The sequence below is a fragment of the Protobothrops mucrosquamatus genome, unplaced genomic scaffold (assembly GCF_001527695.2).
Source record: "Protobothrops mucrosquamatus isolate PMUCROS unplaced genomic scaffold, P.Mucros_1.0 scaffold2476, whole genome shotgun sequence".
NCBI classification, from domain to species: domain Eukaryota; kingdom Metazoa; phylum Chordata; class Lepidosauria; order Squamata; family Viperidae; genus Protobothrops; species Protobothrops mucrosquamatus.
The window spans coordinates 1-8,893 of NW_015388545.1; the positions used below are offsets into that span (position 1 = coordinate 1).

Consider the following 8,893-nt stretch of genomic DNA (forward strand, 5'->3'; position numbering starts at 1 on the left):
GCTGCACACGCCCACCCGGGGCTAAGCGGCCCCGTTTGCGCACATGCGCAAACGGGGAATGCGCGCCCACACGTGTTCACACAGGTCAGCCATTTCCGTGGCCCACTGGCCAAGAGTTTGGGGACCCCTTGCTTTAGGTTCCAAGCCAACCAGCCAGATTTTCAGTTGGTGTTGGATCCTGATCTCCTGAAATATTCTCGTGGTCTCTTGAAAATGGACACCTTGCTGGAGGGGGGTGGGGGGCATGCTTCTTGGCGTGTTCTGCGCATGTAGTCTTTCATCCATCCTTTGCTCTTTTTGAACCCTGCAGGTCACGGGATAGACAGCCGCCCTGCCATGGCCATTTTTGAATTGCTTGACTACATTGTGAACGAGGTGAGTGGCCCGGAGAAGAGATTTTTGGCTCTGCTCTGGACTGACCCTTTGCTTAATCATGCCTTTCAGTCGTGTCCCTGGAGGCGTGGGATTAAAACAGTGCGGTGGGTGGATTAAAACGCCTGGTGGAATATCTGGCTTTTCGCGTCTCTGGCCAGGTGCCCTTGCTGGTCAGCCCGGTTTCTGTGGTGAGCCGTCTCTTTCCTTCTCTTGTCAACATCTGTTTAATAAATATAAGCTCCCGACCAGTTTAATAAATATAAGCTCCCAACCAGTTTAAGAATACCAACTGGCAGTCAAAAGGCATGAAGAAAATTCTTTAATTTCACATGTGGGCGGTGGGCCCCATCTCGGAGTGGGACCAAAATGCCACCGTCTAGGTGGATGGCCTGGACGAGAAGGTCAGCGAGCCGATCTTCCTCCAGGCGGGCCCGGTGGTCAACGCCCACATGCCCAAAGACCGCGTCACGGGCCAGCACCAAGGTTCGTGGAGTTCCTCAGCGAGGAGGACGCCGTTTATGCTATCAAGATCGTGAACCTGATCTAACTCTACGGGAAGCCCATCCGGGTCAACAAGGCCTCGGCCCACAACAAGAACCCGGATGTGGCTGCCAACGTCTTCCTTGGCGAGCTGGATCCGGAGATTGACGAGAAGCTGCTGTACGACACATTGAGCGCCTCGGGGGTCATCCTGCAGACTCCGAAGATCACGCGTGACCCTGACACGGGCAACTCCCAAGGGTGACGCCTTCATCGATGCCTCAGATGCCGCCATTGAGGCGATGGATGGACGGTACCTGGGCAGTCGCCCCATCACCGTCTCCTGCGCTTTGAAGAAGGATTCCAAGGGGGGGGGCACGGCTCCGCCGCTGAGCTCCTCATAGCACAGACCCCCCCCCATCTCCCAGGCCGACCGGCCGCACCAACTCTTTGCAGACGCTACGCCCCCGCCCTTGGTGCCCATGCCAGTGGTTACCACTTTGGGACCAGGGGTTACTCCTCCAGGCATCCCCCCACCTGGATCGTTTCCTCCACCGGTACCCCCTCTGGAAGCTTTGCCACCAAGATTGCCTCCAGCCATGCCACCAGGGGCAGATGCCCCAGGACCTCCTTCCACAGGAGTCCCCGGGGAGGGGCGCATCCTCCCCACCCACATCCTTCCCCTCCTGGTGGGATGTATCCAGGCATGCCGCAAATGCAAGTCCATCGTGGAATGTCCGGGATGGGCCCACATCACCCTGGACCCCCAGGGGCAGGGGGGCAGCCACCTTCACGCCCACCCCCCAGGCATGCCCCATCCTGGGCCACCACCACCCTCTCCCATGGGCATGCCACCTAGGGGACCTCACGTTGGATCACCAATGGGTCATCCTGGTCCCATGCCACCTCATGGGAGGCGTGGGCTGCCTCCCTTGATGCCACCCCATGGATACAATGGCCCCCCCTTACATCTACCAGCGCATCCCTCTGCCGCCTCGTCCTGCCCAAGGGCCCATGGTGCCTCCACGAGGACCTATGCGGGGGGGGGCTCTCCCTCCCTAGGCCACAATAGGTCACTAGGCCCCCTGAAAAAACAGCCACTTCCTGTGGGTCTCCCCTTTTCTGGGTTTTGTTTTGCGGGGGGGAGGGGACCACAAACATTCCAACAAGCAGCATCTCCTTCCTTAGTGAAAAACAGGCTCCTGTCTTCAGCAGGATTGAGGGTTTGCTCATCCTACTATTAGCTCTGTTCCCTTAAACGAAAGCAGGTTTTTCGCTTTTCCCTTTTTTTTTTAATAATCCTGTTTGTGAAATGCAACTGAAAAACTGTTTTGAAATAAAAAAATGAGAAGGCTAATTTCACAATAGACAGACAGATGTAACCATCGTTGCAATGGGGAAAATGTGATCGTCCTAGACCAAGCCAAATCCAAAAATGCCAGGGAATTCCTAGAAGCCTGGCCCTCTGACCGATCAGCCATCAACGGACACAGAGGCATTAACCACGTCTGCAGACGGTGCAAAAGAGGCCATCAACCAGCCCCCAAAGGGAACAAAAAGACCCCAGCTCTTCTCCTTTCTACCAGCAACCAGCACCCAGATCAGCAGAGATTAACTCCCAGGTCACCTTCAGACCAAGTAAGCAACCCCCCAGTGAAGATACGGCCAAAGAGCCCTTAGGAAACAGCCCAACCGAAGAACCCCTAAGACCCCCACCCCACCCAGACAGGCAAGACACCGGAATACAAAGTGACAGCAAACCCCACTCCTTACTAGCACTGATGATGTTACCTAATTGGGTCATGAGACGTCTGCAAGAAAACAAGCAAGCACAGAGAGCACCAGGGACCCCCCAGTCCTCCTCTTTCCCTCCTCCTCCTCCTCTCCCCAAACTCCCTTCTAGCACTGATGACGTTACCTAGTTGGGTCATGAAACGTCTGCAAGAAAACAAGCAAACTCAGAGAGCACCAGGGACCCCACAGTTTAAGCTTTGTTACACCATTTCACTGAATCCACAGGTTAGGCCCGCAGCCTGTTCGGAACCGAGCCGTGCAAGCCGCGGGCGAATGTGTGTGTGCGCGCATGTGCAGCTCCATTTGCGCAAGCGGCAGGCGTTCACGTGTGCAGCTCCATTTACGTGACTGGCGAGCACTCATGCGCGAGGCTCCCTTTGCATGAGTGGCGTGTGTGCACACCTGCTGTGTAAAGAGTTGTGCGCACAAGTGTGGGCACCTGCCGCTCACACGGAACCACCACCGCCACCCCGCTGATCCGCCAAGCTGGAAAGGTTGGGGACCGCTGCTCTTATCTGCTGTCCACCACAGCGTCGTTCAGTTCTAACTACAGACCTGCCTGTAAAATGGGAACAACGCCTTCTCGGTAAAAATACAGAGAAAGAAGGAAAGAATGAATGAAGATGGGCCGGGCCTTTGTCTCTGTCTTCTTGCCTTTGAAAATGAAAGGAGGAAAAAACCAGGAGCCTGGCATTTCTCTTACTTGAGAAGCAACGAGAGATGAAAAGGGAGATGAAGGGTTCTGTTTGGACTTCGCGGGGGAGCAAGAAACAAAAAGAGAACGAAGAGGGTGCAGATGGAAATGAATACATCGGAAGCAACGTTACAGAGTCCCTGGGAACTGTGTGGCTCCCTCAGGACTATTTCCGTTCAGCGCAGAGAGCAAGAATGGCCCACCCAGCCCGGATCTCATACCGTGGAGAGGCCACTCTGGGGAAGACGAACCGGGCTGCTGTGTCATTAATATGCCAGGTTCTTTGGGATAATAATAATAATAATAATAACAACAACAACAACAATAATAATAACAACGATATCTGTAATACCATCAAACATCCACATCTGCCTATCCCAGGTCCTGGGAAAGGACTCGATAGGTAGACAAAATGCCAAATCCAGTCTGAACATCTGGCTGACTGTGCGATGATCCATAATAATAATAATAATAATAATATTAATAATAATAATAATAATATAAAGTTGGAAGGGACCTTGGAGGTCATCTAGTCCAACCCCCTGCTCGGGCAGGAAACCCTATACCATTTCGGACAAATGGCTGTCCAGTCTCTTCTTAAAAACTTCCAGTGTTGGCGCATTCACCGCTTCTGGAGGCAGGTTGTTCCACTGGTTAATTGTTCTCACTGTCAGGAAGTTTCTCCTTAGTTCCAGGTTGCTTCTCTCCTTGATTAGTTTCCATCCGTTGCTTCTTGTCCTGCCTTCAGGCACCTTGGAGAATAGCTTGACTCCCTCTTCTTTGGGGCAGCCCCTGAGATACTGGAAGGCTGCTATCATGTCCCCCCTGGTCCTTCTCTTCGTTAAACTAGACAGACCCAATTCCAGCAGTCGTTCCTTATATGTTTTAGCCTCCAATCCCATGATCCTCTTTGTTGCTCTTCTCTGCACTCTTTCTAGAGTCTTCTAGGATCTTTAATGATGAACTAATGAGGAGCGTTGTCAGCTTCGGAAAAGCAAGGGGACTTAGGACCCCAACCATGTTGAATTTTCTCCATCCCTATCAATTGTGGCTTTCCTTCTTGACCAATGAGGACTAGGGAGCTTTTATCCAAACAGATTATTTGTAGTTTTAAGATTGAGCTGTGGGGTCCTTGGTGCTGTCTGAGCTTGGTTGTTTTCTTGCAGACGTTTCATTACCCAGCTAGGTAACATCATCTGTGCTAACAGGGAGTGGGTTTGGGAGGGGAGGAAAAGGAGGAGGACTGTGGGGGTCCTTGGTGATCTCTGAGTTTGGTTCTTTTCTTGCAGACGTTTCGTAACCCAACAAAGAAACACCATCAGTTTTTATCCCTTAATGTTTACTCTCTGTCAAGGCGTGATGATGTTACCGTAGAATCAGCTAAGGACCTGTTTATTTTAATTGCATACTTGTACATACAGTATGGTCAAAATTGTGGAAACCTTTTGGGAAAAGTGTATTTTTGAGGTTTGGTGGCTAATAACACCCCTTTTTTTTGGAGTAGTACTATAAAATTATATATCAATGGAAAGATAATTTAATCAAGAATGTAACGCAACAACGTTTGTTCAATTATCTGTACTGTATTCCTTGAAAAACTATAGCCAAATAACCAGAAAAAGGAAGCACAACTTGCTTAGGTTGATCTCAGGTAGCTTTCCTTCGTCTGATCGTAGCCAATGAGCATGAGTGTTTAGAGAGCCAATCAGGTGTCATCTTGTGATTGGCAATGAGCAAATCAGATCACGGTAGGATCCAGTTATTGATGTCCTGTATTGAAGCTGAGAGGAGGACATTTGTCAGTGTGTTATGTGATCGCTATCAAGTTGCTTGGGTTTTTTGGTGTTCTTTCATTGAGTGAGCTTGTGAAACGTAATAAAATTAAAGTCATGGTGCAAAGAGTTGACTGGTCACCCAGAAAGCGATGTAAAATAGTATTATTAAGTGAACAAGGCTACAGTGATAAAGAAATTAGAAGAAAAATGGGTGGAAACTTAACCAAAGGTGGCATTTCTACTGTACACTTGTCCTAAAACATTTCCACAATTTTGGCCACTACTATAAATGTGTTCAAATCTCTCCAAATATACAGGAAGACTTCAACTTATGACCATAATGGAGCCTGTCACGATGGTCGTAAAGTGGCTCCTACCCATATAACTGACTCAAATTTATGACCGTTTTTGCAGCAGTCGTTAAGCAGATGCCACTGTCGTTAAGTGGAACCCGTTGGCTGAAAGCTGTTTCCTAAACTGAGGTGGCTTTTCCCAAATCCCAGAGTTCCTCACCTGAAATTATTTTTTTCCCCTGTTTCTTTCAGCCACCTCCAAAACTGCCCAACGGGGTTTTCACCCAAGAATTCCAGGAGTTTGTAAATAAATGGTAAGACATCTTGCGCTTATCAGCGGGAAATGTAAAACCTTGGGATTAGGGTCAGGGAGTCTGTGTGAATGCAACTCCTGGAGACACACAGGCTCAGGATGAGGGCTTCACCTGGGTGCCAGGCCTGCAGATGGTGACCTTAAGTGTCAGGGCTCCTGGCTAACCATAGATTATTTTTTACTAGAAAAGTCTAGAAAACATAACTTCTGATGGTTGTGGGCCAGGCTGTTTGGTTCCTCTCTCTCCGTGGGGATGAGGTTTCTCTATACAGGTAGTACCCCTAACCCTCGACCTGCAACCACAACGGAGCCCCACATTTTTGTTGCTAAATGAGGCATTTGTGGAAGTGAATTTTTGCTCCACTTTACAACTTTTCTCCCCGCGGTTGTTAAACGAATCGCTGCAGTTGTTAAGGCAATCTGGCTTCTCCATTGACGTTGCTGGTTCAAAAGTCGCACGGCGACCGTCATAACTGTGAGTCGGTTGCCAAGCGTCCAGATTTTTGATCACGGAACCGTGGGGGATGCTGCAACGGTCATCAGGGTGAACAACGGTGCCGCTGTAACTTCGAACAGCCACTAAATGGAAGCGTTGTAAGTCGAGAACTCCCTGTGCTCTTGGCATGACCTTGTTTATGACTAAGCCAGGTGGATGGACTTAGGTTAGAACAGCTGAGGAGAGCTTTGTGCATCTGGCATCCCCCAAACACCGGGGCTGAATATATATGTGTGCGCATTTTGCAGTGGCCATAATTGACCAACTTTCTGTTGTTGTTTTTTCCCCTCTCCCAGCTTAATTAAAAACCCTGCTGAACGGGCAGATCTAAAGATGCTGATGGTAAGAATTGTCGGTTTGTGTGCTCAGATACCGAATTTCCCTCACTAAGGAGATCCAAATTCCCCAGGCAAATTGGTCCACCTCCCCTCTGAGTGTGTGAGCGTGCGTGTTCCACTGGTGTGTTCTTTGAGGCATTGCAGCCCTGTCCTCCACTTGAGGGTACGGGGCCAAGCGCAGAAAGTCCTGAGAATCGCACGACGATTGTGTAGATTGTCCAGGGAAAAGCCCTGCATTGGGTAGAGTATACTTTCCTCCCAGACCCCTTTTACGGCAGAGAGGAGGGTGGTCTCAGACTGAGGAGCTGCAGGTCCCAAACCCCCAGCGGCCGGGGTCTTCCCACAGCCCCAGGGGCCGAGGTCCTCCCACACACCCTGTGGCTGACACCCTCCCACACCCCCAGTGGCCAAATTCCCCCCACACCCCCAGTGGCTAGGATTGTCCCACACCTCCAGTGGCTGAGGTCCTCCCACACACCCCATGGCTGGTGCCCGCCCACACCCCTAGTGGCCAGGGTCTCCCCACACCCCCAGTGGCCGAGGTCCTCCTACACACCCCGTGGCCAGGGTCTCCCCACACCCCCAGTGGCCGAGGTCCTCCTACACACCCCCAGTGGCCAGGGTCTTCCCACACCCCCAGTGGCCGAGGTCCTCCTACACCCCCCGTGGCCAGGGTCTTCCCACACCCCCAGTGGCCGAGGTCCTCCTACACACCCCGTGGGCAGGGTCTTCCCACACCCCCAGTGGCCAAGGTCCTCCTACACACCCCGTGGCCAGGGTTTTCCCACACCTCCGTGGCCGAGGTCCTCCCAAACCCCCAGTGGCCAAAGTCATTCCCAACCCTCAGTGGCCAGGATTGTCCCACACCCCCAGTGGCCGAGGTCCTCCCACACCCCCCAGTGGCTCTGGAGGCCAAGGTTAGCTATGCCAGCCTTACGTCATCCGTTCGTAGCCTTTTGCACTGAGGGTGCCCGGTCTCTTCTGACCGAGCACAACATTTTTCTTCATTCCCAGTTAGTTAGTTCCCAAACTGAATCTGTAGAATTTTCCCCTTTGCCTTTCTTCTTTTAATTGACCGACGCCAAGGGCTGACTGTGTGCCATTTTTTTTAACATTATCCCAAACTGTAAGAAGCCAGAAATGTAGTGTCTTTGGAGAATTCCCTTGCCCCAAATCCTTAGAGGCTTCAGGAAGAGGGAAGACTCCGTTGGGAAACAGGGAATGAGTTTCTGTATCCAAATTTCCCTTCCTCGGCAATGATAAGATACGTGGACTTCAACTCCCAGAATTCCTCAGCCGGCATGGCCGGCTGGGGAATTCTGGGAGTTGGAGTCCACGTATCTTATTGCCGAGGCTGAAAAACACAGCTTTGTATACAAAAACAGAAAGTGGGCTCCACGTAGGACTTGTCTGTCCGCTTATCTCCAGACGGGAGCTCTGCACGGTTGAGATAGTCTCCCAGTTTTTCTCCACTTGGCATTTCTTGCTCTGAATATCCTCTGGAGAGTGCTAGAATAGGCGTGTGTGACAAACATGTGATGCAAAACTCCAGACTGGGGTTGACTTCCTTCTTCCAGCCATGTGGGCCTCGGAGGGGAGGGGGGGGGAGGGGGGGTCCGCTATCTACAAAGAACAGAAATGGGAATCGCTGACTCTTCAGGAGGCCTTCAGGATGGGGGGTTTCCACGCCTAGCAAACCCTCTGCCCGACAAACGTATCGAAACAAGAACCGAATAAATAACCAGAGAACCGGGGCGGAAATCCACCCTAAGTTTGGAAGGTGTGTTTATGTACGGGTGGGATTGCAATTTGAATTTAAAAAATTCAGAGGTCTCATACCTATTTCTCCTGAAGCTGCCCCACATAACTTAATTTTATATATATGTATATATATGTATAGATGTGTGTATGTGTGTGTGTGTGTGTGTGTGTGTGTGTGTGTGTATACATATATATATAAAGCCCTGATGATATTGGGTGGGCCCAACGAAAGCTCGGCTCATTAAATTTTTTACTATTTATTACTTTCCTCTTGGTGATCGATATTTATTGGTTTTATCATGGATTTACCCAAGAGTCGAATTTTTAGCTTTATAACTTGTCAATACATATACATACATATATATACACATATTATTGATGTGGATAATGCATCTAGGATACAACACGAACAGCTGGGTCCGGTGACACGTTCCAGAAGCCGGATGCAGGCTGTTAACATCGTATAAAAGCTCTTTCCCAGTGACTACTTTTAAAGCCCTGATGATGTTGGGTGGGCCCAACGAAAGCTCGGCTCATTAAATTTTTTACTATTTATTACTTTCCTCTTGGTGAT

The 8,893-nt window shown here is 50.4% G+C and overlaps 1 pseudogene; it reads left to right on the forward strand.

Moving 5' to 3' along the window:
• The first annotated feature begins 704 nt into the window (after positions 1-704).
• On the forward strand, positions 705-1,917 carry LOC107295760 (annotated as a pseudogene).
• Positions 1,918-8,893: the final 6,976 nt, after the last annotated feature.